The following is an 8666-nucleotide window of genomic DNA, read 5'->3' on the forward strand; positions in this document are numbered from 1 at the left end:
CTTCATAAGGAGGGGCGAAGGCTACTTAGAGGTGACGGTCAAAGTTAGGCAAAGAGGGTTTCCTAGGCAGAAAGCCGTATAGCCTTAGTCGCTATGGAGTTTGATTGCTTACCCAAGGCCTCTTGGCGTAAAAGGATTCGCACCTTTGATAGCCCGGTCCCAATGAACCGATCAATGTCTGCCACGTCTCTTTCTCCGACTACAACTGATGAACCGATAACCCCTTATTATAAGGTATAAGCTTCTTCGAGAGGAAGTTGAGAGAAAGCTTATACCTATAACTAAGAAGGCAATCTTGGGGGAAGCCCCCGAAGATTCACTCCTGTTTGAAGGGCTTTAAACGGCCAAAGAATGGAAAGATTGATTCTCACCGACTTACTTAGGGAGAAGACTCGGTCACCTAAACCAATAAAAAGGGACGTCGTTATTCACCCGATGAACAAAACAGGGTACGAACTCACGACACATGATAGGAACAGTTAGCCTAAGAGGGGGGACCTATACGCACGCAGTTCCGGGCAAAGATCGGTACCACCTTACTTCATTCACCGCGAACTGATTCTTAGAAGGCTGATGAAGAAGTCAAGCCCATTTCTCTTCCTATTCCTAAGAAGTCAGGCTGACGGGCAAGCAAGTCCCCGGTTAAAAGCTTCAAAACAGGCCTTTTCATGCCCGACGAACGAACGAAAGCTTCTTCTGATTGAGTGAACATACCTAGCACTTAAAAGTAGGGCATTGGATGGGACAAGCCGCTTCTTCCTTTAAGCCTCGAGGGGTTGAAAAAAGGTTGATTACGGTTCCCAAAACTTTAGTTGAGTGACAGAGTGGTTGGAAGCCATTATGGATAGTCCACCCTATTGATATTCTATCCCGCTGTGGCAGCGTCAAGGAAGAGAAGGTATCGCCCTGAAGAGGACCTGTCTCGAGGAGGAAGTGGAGAGTCTGAACCAAAGAGGCCTTTCTAAGGTGAAATCGGGGAGTTCTTTGAGGTCTTCCGGCCGAAGGCAACTGAGCTGAGGGAATAGGCGAGTAACGAAGGAAGCTTATTTTTAAGTTACCTTATTGTTGACTAGGTTCTCCTTGCCCAATAGCTAGATGATGGACTAGCGACCATGATACCTGAGCCAATGGCGGTAAGTGAGCCTCCCTTCTCTCCTCCGGGCTGGGAATTTAACAAGTCTGATTATTAGCCTTCGGGACCAAGCAAGAAAACTACTGCGCTAACCTGCAATCCGAGGCGGGGAGGAGAGGACAGTGAGTTGCTTCCTTCTTAAGGCCTCTAACGGGGCAACGAAGGCCTTTTCAGGTATGAATGTATATGATTCTTGTGAAAAAGAAAAAGATAGTAGCACAGGACCTTCTCTCCATCTCAGAACAGAAGAAAAGTAGAATTTTGTGCGGGTATGAAAGATAACTATTAAAATCTTCCTTCCCCATCTGCCCTGTGCTCTGAAAAAGGTTTATATAAATAAATAATGAATTTATACTCCGGGGTGTAAGCACTTTTAACTGTATAAGCGTAAGACAGCACGTTAACATAAACCGTTTTGAAGCGAGAACTTTCTCCGTCGGCGACTAGAGGCAATCCTATCCCATTGCTTTCTTTCTCGGTGTCACAGTAGCATTCAACCGGCCGGGCCAGTGTCATTAATAGTCTCTACACGGGGCTTTCCATCTTACAAGAACAAGCAAAGGAAGGACTTAGTATACTAACGCCATGCAGTACCCGCCCTTATAGCCTCATCCAATAAACCCCCTCGCATTTTTGCTCTTTCGGTCTTTTACCGAGTAGTTTACTTACTCTTGGACATAATTAGGTAAGCCTTTTCTGGTGTTTGAGTTAGAGTAGAAGTTGAAGTGGATCGAGATCTAGGGAATGCTTCCTTCTTCTCTAAAAAAGAGACGTTCGGCGACGTCTTGTAGATTGACCCCTGTTGGTAAGTTCACATCTGCAGTAGTCTCTCTATATACTCTAAAAAAGAATTGAGAGTTGCTTAACAATATTCTCCTTAACAACATCTATTGCAAAATCCGTTTTTTTGCTTCCATATTGATACTATTCATTTGATGGATTATTTGGCCAGCTCTAACGGCTACAAGAATAGCTACAGGCAAAGCCAAACCCATCCTAGATAGTTAATCGCATATTAGTAAATCCATAGTTAGTACGTACGTCCTAGTGCTCGTAAAGAAAGACCGCCAATTCGTATCTCGAAAATACAAGCGAAGCGACCGGTCCTCTTCTCTTGTCTTGCCTCGAAGTGTAGTGTGGTGAGGTTTTGCCTCACAAAAGGAGTGGAAAATAGTGGAAAAAGCCGAAAGCGTGTACTTCTCTCGATTGAACGTATGACCTAGCAGCAGAGGCGCGAGCCCTTACTATAGAGGGCATGGTATGGAATAGACCTCACCGTGGTTGGTCAGCATCGGTGGATCGTCTTCTCTCAGTTCGATGGCTTCATTGCAAAAAGTAGCTAAGTAGCTCCGAGGGTTTTCTTTCCCTTCAATCCCTCCTTACCAAGCACAATCAACAGTTCGCCAGGGGGAACAACAGCCTAATCAGCATCCGAGTAGGCACGTAACTCAAGGGAGGAATGTGCCGAGAAGTGAAGGCCATGAAAGAAGGTGCCCTTGATATAACGATATAACGAAGAATATCAAGAGGAGTAGATCTAGTCTTGCTCTCAGTAAATCCAGCCCGAGATAGGAGATCAGAAGCATCTTTGTCCCTTTCATTCGAAACCCTAGCAGAAAGCACCACTACCATTAAATCTATTAAGTTTTTTATTATGGTGAGTTCAATATTGGAATATTTATTGTTCGACTTGATCTTTGACTGTGTCTTGCTAAGAAAGTAAAGTAGTTGAACAATAAAGGAGCATAGTAGTAGGAAAATTAAGTATTAAAATAGAAGGAAGGAAAGGGAGGCAAGAGCTATAGAGTAGGTAGATAGGATTTTAATCCTATATTTCTTTTTCGTCAGAATCTAAGATCGTGGTTAGCTATGGCATCCGCTCAATAACCTTGCACAGATGTTGATAGACTCCTTCTCGGTAAGCGGATGAGTGCACTTCAAAGACTTCTTTCTCTATCTGTGTAAGAACTTCTCAACGCTTTCATCGGGTTTTCTCGGGCTTCCACCAACTCACCCAAATCAACTTCATGATCTGATGGGAAGAAGCGGCTATGAAAAGGCATTCACATCCGGTCCCACGTAAATATGGAGTTAGGTGGAAATTACATAAACCAGTCCAAAGCAGACGTCTATACCGATTTCACCCCATAAAGGGATTCTCAAAAAAGAGTTGACCAGGCCTTGTAGAAGCGAAGATCGATGTCCGTCCCAGTCTCATTCAACCAGGACCGTGGCCCTACTCCTTTCATGCCTCACCCCAAATACATCTACTCTGTAAGGGGATTCTAAGAGAACTCTTGTCTAGGAGACAAAAAGAGGTGGAACAACTAGATTCTAACTAAGCTATTTCGCGCTGAGCGAGGCTGCATTCCCTCCTAACTAACGAGTAAGAAGTCAAAGCGGATATTAATAGAAAGAGTAGATATGCGAAAGTCTATCCTACTCAAAGCGGTCTCATGGAATTACGACACTAATGATCAAGCTAAAGAATCAGCGCAGCCAGTTTCCAATCTGGCCGGGCTGCTATCGCTGGGGAAGGCCGGTGCTCCCATCTCAGGATTCAAGCCTTCTAAACTCAGTAAAGGATGCATATCTTAGGAAAGTGGAATCTCACAGGCAAGCAGGTTTAGAGCATCTCACTCACGAAACACAAACTATGTATCTGTCTCCATCCAATCAACGAGTAAGGGCATCCACTCTCGGTTATGAGGTTGCAGGCCTAGGCATCATATCCATTGCCCTATCCTTCTGTATTTCTTTCATCCTTGGATGCTTTCTATGTATTCTCCGCTCCATTGATCACTGAGAAGGGCCCCTGAAGATGGAGGCACAGAGCACCGGCTTAGTTGAAAGCCCAACATGGATGAGTGGTTGATCGAAAAGTCTATGAAAAGATTGACGATTCCGGTTCCAGGAAATATTAGCACTGCTCACCGGGAAAGAACTCCACGTTTGAATCCTTCGGTTCATTCTTCCGCGGCTGTGTCAAGCGCCAGAATGCTCGGGGCCCATGGGGCTTAGCTTATCCCAAGCGTTGGGTATACTGACCTATTACTTAGGGATTCAATAGCTTGAGCGAACGCATTGGACATGGAATCTCCAGAAGACGCGCTCCTTGGCTCTTCTAAGATAAGAGCTGCAGCCCTCGACGAGATCACTATCACTATTACTCAAATAATAGGAAAGAAAGATCTAACCAAGCGAATGAACAAAGGTTATAAAACAAGTTGAAGCTAAGACAAGGTGGTACGGGGCGGAGGTAATGGGCTTGCTCTCGGTTTCGAAGGCATATAAGGCTTCATTCTAAATATATATGTGAGCTCTTCTTTATGAGCGAGACATTAGAGAAAGTCTCGTTCACTAAGCGTGGAAACCGAAGGCTATGGAATATTTTAGTCAGTGGAAGGAGAGGCAGTTGGGGATAGAGGGCATGAAAGAGTTACTGACCCCGGGATTCTCAAAATCTAACACTTATTAGTCGAGTAGTAAACCCTTCTCTTGCACCTGAAACTCGAAGTAAAGCTATTATCTCTTCGCCCCTTGGAATGCCTACCCTAAATGCCGAGCTAAATGTCGAACTTCTCCCTCAAGTAAAGGTCGAGCCTATTCTATTACTAACCTCACTCAGACTGAGCCACATTGCTAATCCTTTTAGCCCTATTTTGCATAAAGGAACTAAACCTCGGCTTGCCTCTCAGTTGAAAGAGGAAGATGCCATGAGACTGATCTGGATATTCCCTAAGTACAAGGAAAGTCAGTCTATCATCTAGTCACGGGTAGCGGGGTTAAAGAACGGGGAACGAGACTCCGGGACAAATAGCAGCTTTTGAGCGACTGTCTTTCATTTCGGAAGCTGCTTTGGCTAACGAAACTTTCTTCTCTTCATTAGACCGTGAACTAATATCATAAGATATATGATTAGATAAAATCAGAGATTTTCATTGAAAAAAGACGGGTTTTAGCAACTTTTAGGAGCTCAAAGAAAGAATTTTAGAACATGATTAGGATGTTCTGAATCTAGATTGCTCAGTCCCCGGGTAAAGAAACTTCCTAGCTGTAATCAAGCTACTTTCTTACTAGTTCTGAGCCGGAATAAAAAAGTTCAGGCTGCTTTACCTATCAGTGGCTTAAAGTTCCTCTGGTCTCGCGGTAAAGCAAGTCCGTACCTCCCCGAGTTGGTCTGTTCGAGTGACCCAGCGTCCCTCTCCTTTCCCGTAAAGCTACTTAAGCGGTCTCGCTACGAAGGCTATTTTTAATTGTCCCTCTCCCGAGGAACTACCTGCGCCTCTGGTCCCGCAACTTTGTTCTCCTCCCTTAGGCCTTTTGGTCACATGGGGAATTTTAATATCATAAGATAGCATCTTTTCTAAAATGATCTTTTTTCATCGAAAAAACCCGGCTTTTAGCAACTTTTTTCATCTAAAATGATAGATTTAGAACTAGATTAGGCAGTTCTGAACCTCGATTGCTCAGCAAGGGTCTTCAGTGCTCCAATCCCTCTTTGTTGGCCGAGGTCTCGCGGTAAAGCTACTTCAAAGCTAATCTCTTCCCCGGTAAAACAACTTTTTATTTCCACCTTTCTCCCCCATTTTCCGCCCTCTCCCGTAAAGCTACTTAAGTTTTCTTTCTTGGGCCCTTCGGTCTCGCTAGTCTGTTCCCCCGGTAAAGAAAAGAAAGCAACTTCCTAAGCCCAGTCCAGCAGTGCTTTTCTCTTTTTTTCTCCCGTTTGAACTGTTATAAAGTGGGCTAGCGCAAATAGGATTTCCAGCTATTTTTTTTACTTTCCTTTCTTCGCCCTGCCAGTTAAAGTGAAGGGTTAAGCGAATGAGCAAGCAAGTCAAGTGGGCAAGCTGTTCTAGAATCAGCAGCAGTGCTTAGGCCTCATCTCATGTCTAATAGCAATTCCTGGCTTTCTCGAACCAGTCACTTCACTTCGTTCCAGCCTTTCCAGCTGTCTCTTTTACATAGGGTAAAAAAGATGTGCCCTTTCTTTCTCTTCGATCTCCAGACCAATTGAAAGCAGTCCCGTAAGTAGGGATTGTAGGCAGGGATTGTAGGCTAAGAAGTTTCATTCGGTAAAGAGCTAATGCAGGGGAAAGACTTTATTATTTTAGTCTTTACAGAAGAAGCAGGTCCGGAGATTGGGATCCGCCTGGTGCATGTCGTAGTCTTCGTTCGGATCACACCGCTGATAGAGCACTTTAAAAAAATAGTTAAGCGCTGTGGCGCAGTCTAGTGAAGATAGCTAATGGATTCCTTTCCCAGGCCCCATGCGGAGATGTGTCAACGGAGGAAATCAATAATTGAAAGAAAGACGTGCTGTGTGGCGCTGCTTCTTTCAATTAATTGAAAGAACCGGTCGCGAAGCAGCTCGAAGTTCATCTTTGTTGTTTGCTAGAGGTACGATAGGACGGAGGGGGCTCTACTGATAAGGCGGTTGAGCCCCTTGCCTTGGTGACATTTTTTTTCATTCTCTCGTCACGCTTTCAGATTCCCCATTTCATCTTAGCCTTCGACTTATTGTTCGAATCGGATGGGGATGGGTCCGGTCATTTTTGGACTTAAGATCCTCCCCTTCCCAATTTTACAAGAACTAATCTCATCGACGCATAGATCGTCGAGCTGTTCAAGCAATTTTCTGCCACGCCTCTATCGATTTCGAATAGGTCAACAAAGTTTTTTTGGACATAAAGAAGCCGGGATATTCCCATGCCCTTTTTTTTGAAGAGGTCTCCCCCAATCGGCTTCGTTAAGAATCTCCTTGATTACCTTGTGACAAAACTGAAGACTGTCAAACTGACTTGCGTGCTCAGGAAATTCTTGTCGAAGGCGGCGGGCATATTTATGTTCTATACAATGAGGGGGACTAAAGGAAATCTTTCTTTTCTTGCGAAGTGAAGATTATATCCTAATTTATTTCACGCAGTTCCCTGATGAGATAGTGGGTCTCCGCTTTCGAGTAGTTACTTCCCGGGAGCCCCCGAAAAGGGAGAATGTAGATGCGAAGTTCGCGTCATAGCCTTCCCCACTAAGATTAAGTATAATATCTTTCCTGGGCTAATCAGGGCTACTCTGCTCTGCTATGAAAGAAAATGTTAGCTTCCTATTTCCTCGTAGAGTGTGTTCTGCCCGGTCTAACCGAGTCCGTTTTTTTAGTGTTCAGGGCCTCCTGCGCCAATTTCACCAGTCTAATCTAAGTACCATCTTTCATAGCAATTCCTTTGACACCTGCTACTCATTTAGTTTAACTAATTTCAGTGATAGGGTCAGCGCTTGCTCTTGCAGTTACACTAGTAGCAATAGAATAGCAGCATTCCGCAGTCTTGGCAGCAGAGAATGTTCATACTCATAGGAAGATTCCTTTTTTTAAGAGAAGAGTTCATGCAGTCAATCTTATTTCACCTTCGATAAGGGGCTACTGCTTTTATCTAAGCAGGAACGAAAGACAGCCTGTTATAGATAGATCTTCTTCTAGTCGTGGGGGGCTCTTTCCCCTTTTCTTTCTGTCAGCGAGCGAATAGGGTGTTTTAGTTTACCGTAGATATTGAATATAGAAAGTAGAGCTAGTAAAGAGCTAGATGATTCACTAAGCGCAGGGCTTGGCTAAGCTAAAGAATTGACTTACTTTTCTATAAAATCTATATAACTCACTCGTGGAACAAAGACAGAATTGGTAAAGATTGGAAAAACAATCCACTCATTACTAAACGAATGAGGAAGATCTTATGCCCCTGGCCCATCTTTGAATGATGAGACTGGTACGCTCAGCTGATTACAAGAAGAAAATCCCCTTTTTTCCCGCTGTAAGTACTAAATTAGTAGGGTAGACTAAGACTTTCCTTCAAAGAAGGAATAGAGGGTTTACGAAAGAAGAAAAGTAAGTGAAGAGAAAGAGGGATAGTGTAAAGATAGGTTTTTAATCGGTAAACAAAAAGGCTAGGAAGAAGATTCGGGGTCTCAAGCCAATCCACGAGGAAAGGAGTGAGGGTAAGCCGAGAGGGGAGAACGAATGGCTCAGGAATCGACTGGTTCCGAGCGGACTTGTGGGGCTGCTGCTTGGATTATCGTAGAATAAGAGAAGCCGTCTTAGGTAATTTCTTCACTTAACAGATGCCGCCGCTGCGAGGCGAAGGAGTAACTTGTCTGGTCTTGCGGTGCACTCACTCCCGTTACGAGAATGAAAAAAGCCCCAGCTCGACTCGAGACCAAGATTCCTTACAACTCGCACCAATAGCGGCACTGAACGGCCGGAGATTGATTGAAAAGGCAGCCCAGCCAGCCCGCCCCTTTAGTGATTGTGATCAAGAGCACACACTGGACCTGACCCACTAATCATCATCTCATCTGACGCGAAGCAAAAAGAAGGGGGAACCCTTACTTCCCAGCCCAGCCGCCCATCCCCCCCCTAGCCGCCTACCTACTCGTGCTTGTAGCTCGATCGGGGGTCAAGAGTGTGGTCCGGCGGAAAAATAGAAGTCGTCTGTATCAAGTGATACGTGAATTGCTCAGTAGTGCTTCGCCACTACCGTAGCTG

Source organism: Euphorbia lathyris, chromosome 2 (genome assembly GCF_963576675.1).
Source record: "Euphorbia lathyris chromosome 2, ddEupLath1.1, whole genome shotgun sequence".
NCBI classification, from domain to species: Eukaryota; Viridiplantae; Streptophyta; class Magnoliopsida; order Malpighiales; family Euphorbiaceae; genus Euphorbia; species Euphorbia lathyris.